Source organism: Podarcis erhardii (genome assembly GCF_964252035.2).
Source record: "Podarcis erhardii genome assembly, chromosome: 8".
NCBI lineage: Eukaryota > Metazoa > Chordata > Lepidosauria > Squamata > Lacertidae > Podarcis > Podarcis erhardii.
Window position 1 is genome coordinate 10,717,304 of NC_138499.1, and position 16,985 is coordinate 10,734,288.

At 45.8% G+C, this 16,985-nt stretch overlaps 1 protein-coding gene and 1 long non-coding RNA gene across 2 annotated transcripts in view; one reads left to right on the top strand and one right to left on the bottom strand.

Moving 5' to 3' along the window:
* LOC309349173 overlaps positions 1 to 6,245 on the bottom strand; it is a 688,744-nt gene extending 682,499 nt beyond the window's left edge. The window contains exon 1 of the long non-coding RNA XR_014159795.1: positions 6,203 to 6,245. This is a non-coding gene — a long non-coding RNA (uncharacterized lncRNA). The remainder of the gene's footprint in view (positions 1 to 6,202) is intronic.
* Positions 1 to 16,985, top strand: part of NDRG1 (N-myc downstream regulated 1) — a 77,729-nt gene that overhangs the window by 13,945 nt on the left and 46,799 nt on the right. The gene's annotated exons all lie outside the window — the stretch shown is intronic.

Below are 16,985 nucleotides of genomic sequence, written 5' to 3' on the forward strand. Positions count from 1 at the left end.
GAGGAGGGCAACCAAAATGGTCAAAGGCCTGGAAACGATGCCTTATGAGAAACGGCTAAGGGAGCTGGGCATGTTTAGCCTGGAGAAGAGGAGGTTAAGGGGTGATATGATAGCCATGTTCAAATATATAAAAGGATGTCACATAGAGGAGGGAGAAAGGTTGTTTTCTGCTGCTCCAGAGAAGCGGACACGGAGCAATGGTTCCAAACTACAAGAAAGAAGATTCCACCTAAACATTAGGAAGAACTTCCTGACGGTAAGAGCTGTTTGACAGTGGAATTTGCTGCCAAGGAGTGTGGTGGAGTCTCCTTCTTTGGAGGTCTTTAAGCAGAGGCTTGACAACCATATGTCAGGAGTGCTCTGATGGTGTTTCCTGCTTGGCAGGGGGTTGGACTCGATGGCCCTTGTGGTCTCTTCCAACTCTATGATTCTATGAATCTATTCTATGTTTAGGAGCATCATCATAATCATCATCCAGACTTTTAGTACTCCCAATATTTCCTAATATGGCTGCACATTGCCTTGTGTTTTACTATTCCATAATATAATAAAACATATTCCATCTTCCCACCAAACAGTTGCCTGTCTGCCTTCTTGTAATCCATTCAGGGCTCACTAATTGGATCATCAATGTCATGTCCCATCCTGTTAACAGCCACTCTGATATTGTAGCCGGAGGGATCAGGACACTTCCCTCTAAAAGCAGTTGCCAGCTGCTGCTGCTGTTCAGGGATCGACCGTCATCTCTGGCCCATAACTCCCAGTAAGACTTTGGATTTCAGATTGCGACCCACAGGTTCTAAGGGCAATGTAAGGGATATGGGGAACAGCTCTGCTTCCACCAGTGAAATATTGGAAGCAGTGGAGGCTGGTCCATTAGGATGAATGGGCTGCTGCCCTGCCAACTTTACTCTGAGCTCAGCAAGCCCCCACCTTCCTGCCTTCTTTCTTACAACCAGGAAGCGGGATAGCTCTGCCCGTCATGGGCTCTAGCGCCACCTACTGTTGGCCTCCCTGCCTTCCACCCTACCAGACTCAATGAGCGCCAGCGATGACTTATGTGAGGCTTTGTGTTGTTCAGAGCTGTTTTCAGCTGTGTTATCACGTGTGCTTAAAAGTCCTTACAGTTTTTCTGACCTGGCTTCTACCCATCGGAAATGCCTATCCTATGAAGATATTTGGGTTCCTCAAGGAGCGCTGCTATCTCGAAAGCTTTGTTCCAGCTACATTTCCTGTTCTTCCTGTTCTGCGGAACTTGAAGCCTTCCTCCATACGCTATTGCAAATAACACATGCCTTTGTCAAATGGAATATACATCTCCTTACCTGCTTCTTTTTATTTTTAGCAATATTAGTTACAGAAGGAAAATGGCCTTGGCACATTTGAATGGAATATCTGGCAATATTAGGCACAGAAGGAAAACGCCTTGACAAATTTGAATTGAGGAGTTCTTTGATGGAATTTCTGGTTTACAAAAAAAGCTTATGCCAGAAAAACATTGTTAGTCTTTAGGATACCACATGACTCTTCCTCCTTCCTTCCATATTTTGTGAGCCTGCGGTCACAACAAGGAAAGAGGCAGGGCGGTGGTGATAACAAAATGAAACATTTCCATTTTTTATAGAACGATAAGCACCTGAGACTTCTGTGCAATGTTCATATATATTGTCATTTACAAATTTATTTCCCCGTACATCATGACTTCTAGTCTAATTTCAGGGGTAGGCAATGTGAGTCCTGCCAGATGTTTGGGGCTGCAACTCTTATTAGCCACAGCATGCAAATGTCAGGGATGATGGAAGTTCATAGAATTGTAGAGTTGGAAAGGACTTCGAGGGTCATCTAGTCGAACCCCCTGAAATCTCAGCTAATGCATCCCTGACAGATGGCCATCTGACCTCTGCTTAAAAACCTCCAAGGAAGGAGAGTCCACAATCTCCCAAGGGAGTCTGTTCCACTGTTGGACAGCTCTTATGGCCAGGAAGTTATTCCAAATATTTAGTCTATTCACTCTCATCCACTGCATCCAGACTCTGGTCAAGGGTCTACATCAGAGGTCAGCAAGGTTTATCTTGCATGGGCAGGATCGGTCCCATGAAGATCCCTCCATAGACCGGTGCCACGGAAGCGAGTCCCCGCGCCGTGCTGCGCCACTTTAGCGCAGCGCGCGAGTGGGCAATTCAGTTTGTGGGCAGCTCATGAGCCAGTCAAACAACCTCTGCGGGCCGCTTCTGGCCCATGGGCCTTAGGTTGCTGACCCCTGGTCTACATGATCTCACCTGATTCAGATGTTGTGGAGAAACTGAGTGTCATCTCAAATCTATGGACCACTCCCTTTATAGAGATCTTGAATAGCACTGGGGATAAAATCCTGCAGCAACCCATAGAATTAATACCAGGGGAACAAATACACACACAAAAAATCACAGCCTTCCGTAATGCTGACATAGTCACCCCTTTTTAAAGGTTAAATGCTTCCCCGAATATATATAATTTATGGAATTGTGGGCAAAGCCTTAAATAAGTATTGTTGGACTCTAAAGTAAGCACCGTTGGCTAAGCTTTCGAAAAGGCTATTTCCCCTCACCCCACTTCAAAGGTAAATGAAGACTTTTATCTTTGCAAGGAATGAGCCTAGAAGAGAACTACTAGATGCTTGAGCCAAAGTCTGTTCCTAAGCTCAGAACTGGCCAGAACAAACTCCACCACCGCTACTCTTGAAAGAACCAGATCGTTTTTGCAAAGCCTGGAATTTGCTGACATTTTTGGTCCAAGTCAAGCAAGACATTGTCAAAAGAAAGAAAGAAAGAAAGAAAGAAAGAAAGAAAGAAAGAAAGATGCCATTGTAGCGCTTTTCTCCTGCATGTGCAGGATCCACTAACTCATAAATTAGTAAGAACCTATGGGACCGCCTCTCCTGGTATGCCCCACAGAGGAACTTACGCTCTTCAAATAAAAACATCTTGGAGGTCCCAGGCCACAGAGAGGTTAGGCTGGCCTCAACTAGAGCCAGGGCTGTTTCGGCTGCGGCTCCAACCTGGTGGAACGCTCTGTCACAAGAGACAAGGGCCCTGCGGGACTTGACATCTTTCCGCAGGGCCTGCAAGACAGAGCTGTTCCACCAGGCCTTTGGTCAGGGCGCAGCCTGACCCCCTCCTTTGGCAATCCTTTGGCAGGAGGTGAGACAGAGCAACAGGAGCTCACCCCGTCATGGGGATTTGAACAACTGACCTTCTGATCGGCAAGCCCAAGAGGCTCAGTGATTTAGACCACAGCGCCACCTGCATCCAGTCTTGATTAAGTGGTGAACACATGACCCTGGATTCTTATTTTGGGATATTTCACCCACAATATTTTGGGATATTTCACCCACTGTTGTAAAGTGCATGCAATAGTAACTAGGTGGGTGAAGAGTTCATAATTGTAGAAACAGCATTTGACTTCCAGATGGCCAAAAACCCATTGATGGTGCTACAGCCGTAAACAGCCATAAACAGCCGTAAGTCATTTGTGGAATGGACTCCCTTAGAAGTTGGTAATAATAATAATAATACCTTTATTGTCAATGTACAACCTGTGTACAATGAAATTAACTGAGCCTTCCTCCCCCACACACAAACACTCAATCTCACTGCACTCTGTGTGCTTGTCGCACAAGACACCAACCCCAAAAGTCAGTTGCACTATATTATTTTCCGTTCAGCAGCCTAACAGCCCATGGATAGAAACTGTTTTTTAGCCTGTTGGTAGAACTAATTATACTTCTATATCTCCTGCCCGAGGGTAGAAGATTAAAGAGGTGCTGGCCCGGGTGTGAATCGTCCCTGAGAATTTTTCTCACTCTCCTAAGGCAACGATCCCTTGCGATGTCATCTAGCGGGCTCAGGGGACAGCCCATGATATCATGTGCTGTATTCACCACCCTCTGTAGAGACTTTCCTTCCTTGGAGGTTTTTAAGCAGAGGTCGGGCGGCCATCTTTCAGGGATGCTTTAATTGAGATTCCTGCATTGCAGGGAGTTGGACTGGACGGTCCTTGGGATCCCTTCTAACGCTACAATTCTGTGATTCTAGAAATTCTGGCAAAGTGGAAGCTCTATGAGTGAGTGTTTCCTGTGTCACAGAAACAGGCCAGTGGGTTGCACTCCCTCTGGAAGGACCAGGTACAGCTGGGGGCGACTCCTGCAACCCGCTCCATCCTTAGAGGAGAGCCAGTGTGGTGTAGTGGTTAAGAGCGGTAGACTCATAATCTGGTGAACCGGGTTCGCGTCTCCACTCCTCCACATGCAGCTGCTGGGTGACCTTGGGCTAGTCACAGTTCTCTGAAGTCTCTCAGCCCCACTCACCTCACAGAGTGTTTGTTGTGGGGGAGGAAGGGAAAGGAGAATGTTAGCCGCTTTGAGACTCCTTCGGGTAGTGATAAAGCGGGATATCAAATCCAAACTCTTCTTCACCTTTTTATCAGCTTCGGCTGCTGCAACCACTTTCACTGGGCAGCTGCTCCAGACACTGGACGACTGCAAGGCATTTATGTGTAGGGCTTCCCCCTGGTTGTTCTGCAATCTGCAGCTAGCGCTGCAGACAGGTGTGAGATCCTGCCTGCTTCTTATGCCTCTGCTCAAAGCTCTGCACTGGTTTCCAATTCCCCACCTGGCCAAGTTCAAAATGTTGCACTTAAGAGGCTGAGGACTTGTTTACTTAAGGGATCAGTTTGTCCCACCCCATGGCTGTTTGATCTCATCAAACTGCAGCACTTTCACCAGGCCATATAATGCCAGTTCCACCTTTGGAAATAGTTGTTCCCTTATCATGGCAGGAACTGAGCTCTGAAACTCCCTGCATTTTGACACCAGGGACATGGGTGGTGCTGTGGGTTAAACCACAGAGCCTAGGACTTGCCAATCAGAAGGTTGGCGGTTCGAATCCCCGCAATGGGGTGAGCTCCCGTTGCTCGGTCCCTGCTCCTGCTAACCTAGCAGTTCAAAAGCACAAGTGCAAGTAGATAAATAGGTACTGCTCCAGCGGGAAGGTACATGGCATTTCCGTGCGCTGTTCTGGTTTGCCAGAAGCGGCTCAGTCATGCTGGCCACATGACCCGGAAGCTGTACGCCGGCTCCCTCAGCCAATAAAGTGAGGTGAGCGCTGCAACCCCAGAGTCGGCCACGACTGGACCTAATGGTCAGGGGTCCCTTTACCCCTTTACCTTTTAAGCCTTGTCGTGGTGCTATTTGAGAGACTTAATTAAAAAAAATAAATGTAAACAGGTTACGTATACCTGTTCCTTGCACATGAACAGTGGCTTTCAATTGCTTTATGCCCGCTGCTAAGGGCATTGATTATTATAGATTTTTTCTAAGTCAAACAAAAATGAAAGGGTTAGGAAGACATCGACACAAACAAATGACAGAGAGAACGTTATTGCCAGCCCAAGAAACAATGCTCCCATTTAGAAAACTCCAGCGAATAGGGAAAATGCTACAGTTGCTTTTTTTGAAACAAACCAGACAAGGAGCTGATGTGCAGCGTTCACTAGTCTATAGGCTTGCTGTACAGAGGGAGGGTGTGTTTTCTGCTGCAGAATACTTCCATCCATCCAAACCTTTATGTTTCTAACTCCACAGACTGATGGGTTGAGAATATGGAGGCAGTATCTGGCCACGACTCATTCCAGGTTTTGTTTTGTTTTGTGTATATCATGCTCTATTAATACCTGTTTCGCTTGCCTTTATACTCTACCCTTTCTGCAAGGAGCTCAAAGTGTTGTGACTGGTTCTCTGCTTCCTCATTCCATCCCACAACAACCTTATGGGATAGGTTAGGCTGAGACTTGGTGGCTGGCTCAAGGCGACCCTGTGAGTTTCATGTAGGAGTAGGGATTTGAACCCTGGTCTCTCAGGTCCTAGGGACGCGGGTGGTGCTGTGGGTTAAGCCACAGAGCATAGGACTTGCCAATCAGAAGGTTGGTGGTTCGAATCCCCACGACAGGGTGAGCTCCCGTTGCTCGGTCCCAGCTCCTGCCAACCTAGCAGATCGAAAGCACGTCAAAATGCAAGTAGATAAATAGGTACCACTCCAGCAGGAAGGTAAACAGCGTTTCCGTGAGCTCCTCTGGTTCGCCAGAAGCGGCTTAGTTATGCTGGCCACATGAGTCAGAAACTGTACGCCGGCTCCCTCGGCCAATAAAGCAAGATGAGCGCCGCAACCCCAGAGTCGGCCACAACTGGACCTAATGGTCAGGGGTCCCTTTACCTTTACCTCTCAGGTCCTAATTCAATCCTAACCACCCTGCCACAGCAGCTCTTTTGGTTTTCCTGCCTTTAAGCAACGGGGGTTGACAAGATGGATTTGAAAGGCTCTTTCCAACTTTTAAGATAAGACACTATTTAAATAAACGATAGGAGCAAGAGGCACAAACTACAAACATTTTTCTCCGGGGCTACACTTGCAGAGAGGAGTAACAAGAGGCAAAGAAACAGAGTCTGTGGTTTTCCAGGCAAAATAAACAGAAGATTCCACGTTTTCAGAACCAGAATCATGTCCGCTGCCTTTCGATAGGGGGCTCTTGGATGTTTGACCTTGAAAACCTTTCTGGTTGTCATCATTTCTTCAGGAAGTGCAAGTGGGGGCAGGGAGGAAACACATGCTTTTGTTTTGCAAACATCTTTCCCTTGAAAGTTAGATGTTTCCAGCTCACTTTCCCTGTAACCGGTGGGCCTACTCTTTGGGGGGCAGTTTCTGTGAAACGCTTTTGTCTCAAAGCACTTTGGGTTGAAAACCGGCCGCTGCTTATTTCCTTTGAGGTCTCTCCCAGGTCTTGATTTCTGAACCGGATGCATTGCAAATTACGCACTTTCTCTACTGTAGACCGGCTTCCAATGCAGCATGGATGAGTCAGCCTTCCTTACTTTCAGAGGAATGCGTCTGTCGTCCGGTATGTTCATTCTAGATTGTTTGTTGCTCATTAAGAAGCATGTGCAACTAAACCTGAAATAACAGTTCTTCTTGGGAGGGCTGCATTCAATTCCCATGCCTGAGGTTCTCCGCCCCTGACTTAAAGGCATAGCTCTGTTGCTAACATAACAAGTAGTTATGTTAATGGAGTCAGTCCGGTGTGGTAGTTGTTGTTGTTTAGTCATTTAGTCGTGTCCGACTCTTTGTGACCCCCTGGACCAGAGCACACCAGGCACTCCTGTCTTCCACTGCCTCCCACAGTTTGGTCAAACTCATGCTGGTAGCTTTGAGAACACTGTCCTACCATCTCGTCCTCTGTCGTCCGCTTCTCCTTAAGATTGGGGGGCTGTCTGGAGGCAATGAAAGGTCTACAACCTCTCCTGGACAATGACAGTTCTCTTTCTCAAGCTCTGGGAGGAAGACCTTTCATTGCCTCCAGACAGCCCCCCAATCTTAAACAACTCCTAACCCACAATAATACTATAACCAGACTTAACACGGACACTGGCACCAGAGCCTGCAATAAACCCAGATGCCAACTTTGCTGCCACATACACCCGGACAACACCATTACTGGCCCCAACAACATCACACATACCATCTCGGGACTATTTAATTGCTCATCGTCTAACATTGTGTATGCCATAAAATGCCAACAGTGTCCTTCAGCTCTCTATATTGGACAAACAGGCCAGACCTTACGCCAAAGAATAAACGGACATAAATCCGACATCAGGAACCACAAGACAGAAAAACCAGTAGGAGAACACTTCAATCTCCCAGGACATTCTATACAAGATCTCAAAGTAGCTGTTCTATTACAAAGGAATTTCAGAAATAGACTGGAAAGAGAAGCTGCTGAATTGCAACTTATCACCAAACTTAAAACTATGGAGAGACCTGGTTTGAACAAAGACATTGGATTCTTATCTCATTATACATGACAAAGCCATTTTTCACCTTCTCTTTTTTTTAAAAAAATAATTTTTATTGGTTTTACAACATAAACAAAAAACAAACAAACATAACACGACTTCCCCAAACCTCCCCTTCACTGCACCCTTATTTTAAAATTTTTTAGCAATTCTTCATCCCTTTTTATATTTAATTCTCTTTAAAAAATTTTTTTATAAATTTCAATTTTTTTAGCTGTAATTCTTTGTATCCAATCCCTTGACATCTTAACATTCCGTAATTTTACAACAATTTTTAAGGTAAATTTTGAATTTTTTCCAGTCCTCTTCCACTGTCTCTCTCCTCTGGTCACGGATTCTGCCGATCATCTCTGCCAGTCCCATAAATTCAGTCACCTTGGTCTGCCATTCTTCCAGAGTAGGTAGTTCTTTAGTCTTCCAATACTTCGCCAAAAGAATTCTTGCTGCTATTGTTGCGTACATAAAAAACGTTCTATCTTTCTTTGGAACCGTTTGGCCTACCATGCCCAAGAGAAAGGCCTCTGGTTTCTTTACAAATGTCCACTTAAGGATTTTCTTAATTTCGTTATAGATCATTTCCCAGTAGGCTTTAATCTTCGGGCAGGTCCACCAAAGGTGATAAAAAGTTCCTTCACATTCATTACACTTCCAACAGTTATTGTTGGGCAAATGGTATATTTTTGCAAGCTTAACTGGGGTCATGTACCACCTATAGATCATTTTCATTATATTCTCTTTCAAGGCACTACATGCCGTAAATTTAATGCCTATTTTTCACCTTCTCACCCCTTGCTTTTTCCTGTTAGACCTATTGCAGTCGTTAAGAGTCGTCAACAGGCTCATCGCAGCTATCTGCCAATCACCCATTCCCACCACCCTTCTGAGTAATACCCCTCCCCACCTTCTCACTATATAGAAAGGTCCGGTGACTTCTGTTTCAGTGTATCTGAAGAAGTGTGCATGCACACGAAAGCTCATACCTAGAACTAACTCAGTTGGTCTTTAAGGTGCTACTGGAAGGAATTTTTTTTATTATTATTATTTTGTTTTGGAGAGACCTGGTTTGAACAAAGACATTGGATTCTTATCTCATTATACATGACAAAGCCATTTTTCACCTTCTCACCCCTTGCTTTTTCCTGTTAGACCTATTGCAGTCGTTAAGAGTCGTCAACAGGCTCATCACAGGTATCTGCCAATCACCCATTCCCACCACCCTTCTGAGTAATACCCCTCCCCACCTTCTCACTATATAGAAAGGTCCGGTGACTTCTGTTTCAGTGTATCTGAAGAAGTGTGCATGCACACGAAAGCTCATACCTAGAACTAACTCAGTTGGTCTTTAAGGTGCTACTGGAAGGAATTTTTTTATTTTGTTTTGACCATGGCAGACCAACAGGGCTATCCAACTATAATAAAATATCAAACATTATAAACTTCCTGATAAAGGGCTGCCTTCAGATGTCTTCTAAAAGTTATTTAGTTCTCTCTTTTTTCAATTTTCTTCCCAGTTTTTTCATATATCATTTACATTCAAATAAAATCTATTTTGTACATATATTGAATTCCCTGAATCCTTAGACCTCCCCCTGCCCCATCATGGTTTCCATTGCAAAACTTTTCCTACTGCATCTTATAATATTTATCCAGATTTTGTTTATATCCCATTTTAACCATAAAATTCATACATTACAAGTTTATATCAGTCCTGCTAACGTTTTTAGATGTTTACAGTGCTCTTTAAAGTAGTCTATAAACTTTTCCCCATTCTTTATTAAATTTCTTGTCATCTTGGTTCTGCAATTTCAGCATAGTCCATCATCTTGATTATCCATTCTTCTCTGGTTGGGACCTTATAAAGGTTATGTACAGTGGTACCTCGGGTTAAGAACTTAATTCGTTCTGGAGGTCTGTTCTTAACCTGAAACTGTTCTTAACCCGAGGTACCACTTTAGCTAATGGGGCCTCGCGCTGTTGCCACACCGCCGCTGCGCGATTTCTGTTCTCATCCTGAAGCAAAGTTCTTAACCCGAGGTACTATTTCTGGGTTGGCGGAGTCTGTAACCTGAAGCGTCTGTAACCCGAGGTACCACTGTAGTTCTTTATCTCCTTGACATCTGCTGGAAGGGTGTTCCACAGGGCAGGCACCACTACCGAGAAGGCCCTCTGCCTGGTTCCCTGTAACCTCACTTCTCGCAGTGAGGGAACCGCCAGAAGGCCCTTGGAGATGGACCTCCGATGGGGTGGGGGTGGAGATGCTCCTTCAGGTATACTGGGCGAAGGCTGTTTAAGCCAACCAACACTTTGAATTGTGCTTGGAAACATACTGGGAGCTGGTGACGATCCTTTACGACAGGTGTTATATGATCCTGGCAACCACTGCCAGTCACCAGTTTAGCTGTCTATATAGATAAATAGATAGATATAGCTGTCCAGCCTCTACAATAAGGTGTGAAGAACCTTTGGTCCTCCATTTATTGCTGAACTACAACTCCCACCAATGCTTGCAACCATGGGCAATGAGCAGGCACAATGGGAGCTGTTTGTTCAGCAACATTTGGAGGGCCAAAGTCCCCCACATCTAATTTAACTGAGAAGGAAGCTTGGTGCAATTGACCACCCTACCCTGAAAGGTCTGTGCCTGCAATTTAATATAGTATGCTAGCACTTCAGGGCAGAATAGCAGAGGAGAGCAAGACATACACAGAGTGAACTGAAAGTTTGATTTAATTCAGGAAGGACGGAGAGCATCACATGCAGAGTCTTCATCATGTGTGGGCAATCATTGGCCCTCTAGACGGGGCTGAACTTCAACTCCCATCATCCCTGGGAGTGCTGGGACTGATGGGAGTTGTAGTTCAGAGGCAGTGAGAGATTTTACTTTCTTGGGCTCCATGATCACTGCAGATGGTGACAGCAGCCCTGAAATTAAAAGACGCCTGCTTCTTGGGAGAAAAGCAATGACAAACCTAGACAGCATCTTAAAAAGTAGAGACATCACCTTGCCAACAAAGGTCCGTATAGTTCAAGCTATGGTTTTCCCAGTAGTGATGTATGGAAATGAGAGCTGGACCATAAAGAAGGCTGATCGCGGAAGAATTGATGCTTTTGAATTATGGTGCTGGAGGAGACTCTTGAGAGTCCCATGGACTGCAAGAAGAACAAACCAATCTATTCTGAAGGAAATCAGCCCTGAGTGCTCACTGGAAGGACAGATTGTGAAGCTGAGGCTCCAATACTTTGGCCATCTCATGAGAAGAGAAGACTCCCTGAAAAAGACCCTGACATTGGGAAAGATGGAGGGCACAAGGAGAAGGGGACGACAAAGGACGAGATGGTTGGACGGTGTTCTCGAAGCTACCAACATGAGTTTGACCAAACTGCGGGAGGCAGTGGAAGACAGGAGTGCCTGGCGTGCTCTGGTCCATGGGGTCACGAAGAGTCGGACACAACTAAATGACTAAACAACAACAACAACATCTAGGAAGCCAAAGATTCCCCACCCGTTCATTGGATGCCCTCATTGGGTTATATACTATTATGAGAGAGGGAGAGAAAAAGTCTCTCTCTCTCTCTATTTTCCAGGCTCTCCTGTGTATTTTTACTCCAGAAAAAGAGTGTGTATATTGGATTGATTGAGGACATGAGATATAGCACCCCCTTTTTGAGGATCCAGGCAGAGGTTGACATAGTCCATTGTTTTGTGAATGTGGCACAGGCAGCCAACGAAATTGTGGGCTCAGCATTCCCAGAATGCAAGCTGTTAATCAGGCTAAAGGGCTGCGTGTGAGGTTTTTTGCACAGGTGCCGCACAGCATAGCTTTCAAAGAGATGCACAGACAGCACTCCTGAACCATCTGGTAGATATTAGAAGACCTTTTTCTCTCTCTTGGTCCTCCTCTGCATCAGCCATCAATGGAAGCAGCAGACACTTCCTCCTGCAAACTCTTTCTGAAACTAGTCAGGAGAACCTGCCGGAAGCGGTTTGGCTTAAAAACTCGAGGTGGGAAATTCTTCGGCAGGGACGTGAGCAACTGCAGGTGAGTCTCTGACTCAAGAGCAGAACAGGGCTTTTGCATGCCATGACAGCCCTTGAGGGAGTGTTGTTGTTGTTGTTTTCCTGGCAGGTTTTGATTCCACAGTGAAATAATTTCGATGCTAGTAATTGAGGTCATCCTCAATGGGTGTTTGTTAAAAGGGCAATTGATCTGATGTGTAGATGTCAGCTCGCCCCAGGCTATGGTGACAGGCTAGGCTCAAACTAGATGGTTCGAGTGGAAATCCTGCATTGTTGTTTTTTGTTTTTTTTTTTAAAAAAAGAGCAGTTTTAGCAAGGAATAGGTTTTACTTCAGGCTCGTGGCACTAGAGAGGGGTTTAATTTTCCCCGCTGCAAACATTTTTATGATGAAATCAAGACACCTGTCTTTCTTATTAGATTCACACCCCATCTTTCCTCCCAAAGGAGCCCAGAATGTCAGACAAGAAGTTGTTGCAAATGCATTTCTACCACACCTTTCTCCCAAACTGAGGTTCACAGCAGTCCTGTATAGGGGAGTTTTTAATGTTTTGTTATGTTTTTATATATGCTGGAAGCCGCCCAGAGTGGCTGAGGCACTCTGGGCAGATGGGCGGGGGACAAATAATAAAATTATGATGATTAAGTATTGTAGAACAATATGAATGGACCCAAACAGCAATGAGAATTCCCTCTTCCGTTCATGGTGCTGGAAATTTAAAATGTGGTTAGCACATGGAAACCCCTTGAATTTGTTTTCATGTGAGTGGAGTGAATCCATGGAGTGAATCTTCAGCGTTTTATATTGTCTCCCTGTGGCAAGAGAAGCCGTGCTGAGTCATAAACAGTGGCATGTTCTGTAAACAGTATGGTCCCCATAACAGACTCGTGCTTAACCGAGACATGGCTGAGCAAACATCTCATTCAACTTGCAATATGTTGTCTAGTTAAACACTCGCTAACCGCAGCATCATTATGAATAAATGGAAAACTCCAGAGTTACTTGTGCAGAGAAGCTAATTGTGCTGGGTGTGAACGGTGCAACTTTTTTTTTAAAAAAAGCAAAATATCCTAATGGGGAAGAGTTTCTGTGTTCGTCTATTTCTCTGCAATCTGACTTGCTGCTTTGCAGCTCGTGATAGCTACAGAGCGGAAATCTCATTTGCCGAATGGTTTTGGAGACTTGTTATTTGCAAGGGGAGGTTTCACAAAATGGGAAGCTCAACTTTTCCCACTGCTGCCATCACCTAGAAAGGAATTGAACTCAAGGATGGGCAATCTGTGGCCCTCCAGATGTGGTTGTACTACATCTCCCATGATCCCTGACCGTTGACCAGGCTTGCTGAGGCTGATGGGAGTTGTAGTTCAGGAACATCCAGAGAGACACACGTTTCCCATCCTTGCATTAGATGTTTGCCTGCTGCAGTGGCACAGCCCAGCACAAAGGCTGACCGTTCAGCAAGGATGCACAGCCAATGAATGAAAACAGCTGAGCCTTGCCCCTTGCTTTTCTGGTGAGTGATCTAAACACACAGCAACCCAGTCCAGGCATTTGTCTCTGTTCGGTTGACAACCCTCATAAATTTGGTGTTGCTTATAAGCACATAGGGATGCGGGTGGCGCTGTGAGTTAAACCACAGAGCCTAGGACTTGCCGATCAGAAGGTTGGCGGTTCGAATCTCCACAACGGGGTGAGCTCCCGTTGCTTGGTCCCTGCTCCTGCCAACCTAGCAGTTCAAAAGCACATCAAAGTGCAAGTAGATAAATAGGTACCGCTCCGGTGGGAAGGTAAACACCGTTTCCTTGCGCTGTTCTGGTTCGCCAGAAGCGGCTCAGTCATGCTGGCCACACAACCCTGAAGCTGTACGTCGGCTCCCTTGGCCAATAAAGCGAGATGAGCGCCACAACCCCAGAGGCGGTCATGACTGGACCTAATGATCAGGGGTCCCTTTACCTTTACATGTTGTCAAGGGGACACACAAGGGACTTCCTAGATTTGAAAACTGGTTTGTTTGTTTTTTAAAATATATAAAATAAAAACCAGCCAACAGGATCATCTCCATGTTGTGAAGAAAATAATTATTGTGCATTATCTTCTATTCCTCAAGTTACTGTTACAAAAACTTTTTCTATTAGGTTGGCCAGGCCCGTCTTACCCATAGAGGCCAGGGCGCCAAGTTCTGGAGGTTGCTCATACCAATAACAAACTTAGTTGGTCTCTAAGGTGCTACTGGGACACAGGTGGCACTGTGGGTAAATCCTCAGCGCCTAGTGCTTGCCGATCGCATGGTAGGTGGTTCGAATCCCCGCGGCAGGGTAAGCTCCCGTCTGCGGTCCCAGCGCCTGCCAACCTAGCAGTTCGAAAGCACCCCTAAAAGTGCAAGTAGATAAATAGGTACAGCTTTCTAGTGGGAAGGTAAACGGCGTTTCCGTGTGCTGCACTGGTGCTGGCTCACCAGAGCAGCTTCGTCACGCTGGCCACGTGACCCGGAAGTGTCTCCGGACAGCGCTGGCCCCCGGCCTCTTAAGTGAGATGGGCGCACAACCCTAGAGTCGGACACGACTGGCCCGTACGGGCAGGGGTACATTTACCTTTACCTTTAAGGTGCTACTGGAAGGAATTATTTAATTTTGTTTTGACTACGGCAGACCAACACGGCTACCTACCTGTAACCACATCTAGCTTTTACCCGGGAGTAAGTGAAGATTTAACAGATCTCAGAACACGTTTCAAGCGAGGTCATCTTCTTCCCATCCCAACTCAAAAGGAACTCTCACTGACCCGGATTAGTAATAACACCCGAAACCAAGACAATATTATTTTTGTTTTCACTGCGGAAACTTTTATTCCAGTTGTGGTTTCCAAAGAGGAATTTTTTCCAGCCACGGATGAAGTCTGAATCTGGAGGAATCCAAATAATCCAAATCCTTTTCTATTTCATATATATATATATATTCAGGTATACATGTCCCACAACAGTACATCCAGCGACTTCCCTTCTTCTCCTTCCATGGTTACTTGTACCTTCAAAATTAACTGCATGTTTTATTTCCTCTATTCCTTTTGTTCTCTTACCCTGCTAACTCTGCATATTCCATCATTTTCAGCTGCCATTACTCCTCCAGATCTGTTTCCAATTCTCATGCCAGAGTGTGCCTTGACCCACCACCTATGTTGTTCTTATAATCCAGAGAGCTTTAGGACTGGGGAAGGAGGAAAGGGCATGTAGCTTGCTTTGGGTGAAAAATGTCTGTTTGTTCAGTCAGGGAAATGAACACATGGCATCTTACGCTCTTCTGCCATGTGATCCTGCCCCTCTGTTGAGTCCATCAGCAGAGGCCTTGCCTTGTGTCCTGCCATCAGCAGAGGCCCAACTCACAGTGAGAGCAAACATGGCCTTTTTTACAGTGGCCCCCGAAGCTGTGGAATTTCCTCTCTCTGGGGGCAGATAGCAGCAGGCTGGGAGGTGGCGGCGATCTTTTCTGCTACATCGACAGAAGAGCTCTGCATCAGAGGAGTCAGAAAGTTCAGCCAGCTAGCCCAGCCAACAATGGCTACTTTTCTGGGTTGTGTGTGTGTGTGTGTGTGTGGAGGAGCCTATTTATTTTGAGACTGACAGTGGGATGCTGGCCCTGATGGGGAATCTAGATTCCATGGAGTGACTGGATGCCGAGGAGTGGTGAGAGCTGGGGAACCCCAAAGGAAACCCCCAGGGGAAGAAAACTCAGAGCCAGTGGATTGATGATGAGATGATGATTTGTGGTCAGTGGGAGAAGATTGGGAAGAGAAGATGTTGGAAGCTGAAGGTAACAGGGTTTAGTGAGTGGGAAGAGGCTGTGGCAGAGAGCAGTCCAGAATTGGAGGCAGAAGTGGAGGCTGGAGAGGGGAAGGTCAAGAGGCAGAGATTAGGCCTTCTGAAGAAGCCAGGGAGTCTTCCCCTCCTGCTACAACCAGCTACCCTCTCTACGTGGTCTCCCAGAACCCAAAGAGGTATGAAGAGGGCAGGGCAAAGACAGACAAGATAAAAGAGCCTCAGGATGAGGAGGAGGAAACTTAGAGAGCAGTGGGAAGCCGGGATCCTTCAGTCCTCGCCAATGCCTCACTGGGGCAAGACCCACTGGGAAGAGTGGCTGTGATCGCTAGGCCTGTGCTGTTTGGGTTCCTTTGAATAAGGAGTTAACTTCACTGACATCGGCTTTTTTATTGCTGAGCTGCTCCTGAGACTACGGGGAGGGATGTGAGTTAACTTGGCTTCCAAGTGAGGCGTGGGATGTTGGGGACCTGTGTCTGCCGTGAGACCACAAAACACAGTTCACACATGCAATGAGTGGGCACTTGCTGATTTTGCTGTTTTATATCGATCAATTGCTTTCTGTTTGTTTTACTTTTCATTTTGTACCAATATGTTGCTCACTGCTTTAGGGGCCTTTCGGAGCAAAAAAGTGGAATACAATTGTCAGACACCGACGCATTGCCCATACATTGCAGCCATTCTGATTTAATCTGTAAAAAATGCTTTGCTTAGCTGGGACTGGTGAATCTGGAGAGAATTCAACTAAGTTGTTGCGTGAACAGAATGAGCTCTGTTCATGCAATAGGATTTGATACTTATCCTCTGTGAATTTGCCTAACCTTCCAAGTTGGTGGCCATCCCTCTTGCGAGAGGAACTGATAAAATATTTCCAGAAAAAATTGTTTTCCTGCCTAGCGGGGGTGTGTGTGTGTGTCTATCTCTATCTTTATCACATTTGATGCTGGTGTTGCCAACATCTTGCTGAGAACATTTAATTCCAAGGTGTTATGTAATGAAGTTCTCACTCTGGGCCAGCGGGGGATACTGTAGATAGTTATGCAAATGAAGGATAGAAAGTGACGTTCAGTGATTGGATAGTTTGTATGCAAATGAAGGATCGAAAGTGACGTTCAGTGATTGGCTAGTTACAGAAAATGGCAACAGTTACATTGTTCTGGAGCTCTATATAAGCAGACTGACTGAGCTCCTCAGCTCAGTTCTGTTCTGGCCTCAGAATAAAGAAGAGTTGTTTGAAGAATCGCTGTGTCGTCTGATATGTTCGCCCACAAC